This window comes from Salvelinus namaycush, unplaced genomic scaffold, assembly GCF_016432855.1.
Source record: "Salvelinus namaycush isolate Seneca unplaced genomic scaffold, SaNama_1.0 Scaffold17, whole genome shotgun sequence".
Lineage (NCBI taxonomy): Eukaryota > Metazoa > Chordata > Actinopteri > Salmoniformes > Salmonidae > Salvelinus > Salvelinus namaycush.
Genome location: NW_024058452.1, coordinates 765,384 through 767,480, shown reverse-complemented (window position 1 = coordinate 767,480; position 2,097 = coordinate 765,384).

The following is a 2,097-nucleotide window of genomic DNA, read 5'->3' as shown; positions in this document are numbered from 1 at the left end:
TGAGAGTGAGGCAGATATATATTATTACTGTGTAAAACCTAGCAGTACTACTGATTTCTCTGAGAGTGAGTCAGATATATATTATTACTGTATAAAACCCAGCAGTACTACTGATTTCTCTGAGAGTGAGGCAGATATATATTATTACTGTGTAAAACCTAGCAGTACTACTGATTTCACTGAGAGTGAGGCAGATATATATTATTACTGTGTAAAACCTAGCAGTACTACTGATTTCTCTGAGAGTGAGGCAGATATATATTATTACTGTGTAAAACCTAGCAGTACTACTGATTTCTCTGAGAGTGAGGCAGATATATATTATTACTGTATAAAACCTAGCAGTACTACTGATTTCTCTGAGAGTGAGGCAGATATATATTATTACTGTATAAATCCTAGCAGTACTACTGATTTCTCTGAGAGTGAGGCAGATATATATTAGTACCGTGTAAAACCTAGCAGTACTACTGATTTCTCTGAGAGTGAGGCAGATATATATTATTACTGTGTAAAACCTAGCAGTACTACTGATTTCTCTGAGAGTGAGGCAGATATATATTATTACTGTGTAAAACCTAGCAGTACTACTGATTTCTCTGAGAGTGAGGCAGATATATATTATTACTGTGTAAAACCTAGCAGTACTACTGATTTCTCTGAGAGTGAGGCAGATATATATTATTACTGTGTAAAACCTAGCAGTACTACTGATTTCTCTGAGAGTGAGGCAGATATATATTATTACTGTATTAAACCTAGCAGTACTACTGATTTCTCTGAGAGTGAGGCAGATATATATTATTACTGTGTAAAACCTAGCAGTACTACTGATTTCTCTGAGAGTGAGGCAGATATATATTATTACTGTGTAAAATCTAGCAGTACTACTGATTTCTCTGAGAGTGAGGCAGATATATATTATTACTATGTAAAACCTAGCAGTACTACCGATTTCTCTGAGAGTGAGGCAGATATATATTATTACTGTGTAAAACCTAGCAGTACTACTGATTTCTCTGAGAGTGAGGCAGATATATATTATTACTGTGTAAAACCTAGCAGTACTACTGATTTCTCTGAGAGTGAGGCAGATATTATTACTGTATAAAACCTAGCAGTACTACTGATTTCTCTGAGAGTGAGGCAGATATATATTATTACTGTATAAATCCTAGCAGTACTACTGATTTCTCTGAGAGTGAGGCAGATATATATTAGTACCGTGTAAAACCTAGCAGTACTACTGATTTCTCTGAGAGTGAGGCAGATATATATTATTACTGTGTAAAACCTAGCAGTACTACTGATTTCTCTGAGAGTGAGGCAGATATATATTATTACTGTGTAAAACCTAGCAGTACTACTGATTTCTCTGAGAGTGAGGCAGATATATATTATTACTGTGTAAAACCTAGCAGTACTACTGATTTCTCTGAGAGTGAGGCAGATATATATTATTACTGTGTAAAACCTAGCAGTACTACTGATTTCTCTGAGAGTGAGTCAGATATATATTATTACTGTATTAAACCTAGCAGTACTACTGATTTCTCTGAGAGTGAGGCAGATATATATTATTACTGTGTAAAACCTAGCAGTACTACTGATTTCTCTGAGAGTGAGTGTCAAGTTGTCTAGGTGTTCTAATTATTTCAGCTCTGCCCAAACTTGAAAACGGCTTGCTCAACCCGTGAAGGATGCAAAGGGACAACTCAATTCCTTTCCAGTGTTTTATTATGGTTTTGATGCCATTTGTTGAATATGTTGAAACAGTTGATTTGTTGAATAGAGTAGTTGAATGACAGAGGAATAAGGAATAGGGAATAGGAGTAGCAATAGCAATAGGTTGATAACCTTAAACAGAGAATAAACATGCATTATTTTACACTAAACAATGCATGACACAGCAACAAAGCATGGCTTTGAATAAAGTAAACGTTTAAACAATTTAATCTAGCACTTCTAGCAATTACTTCTGCAGTCAGAAAATATCCACAACAAAAGTCACCACTACCAGAGTTAAACATGTAAATTGTGCTAAGCACTGGATGCAACATAATAAATAATTCCAAACATTACATACCAGTTGCGTCT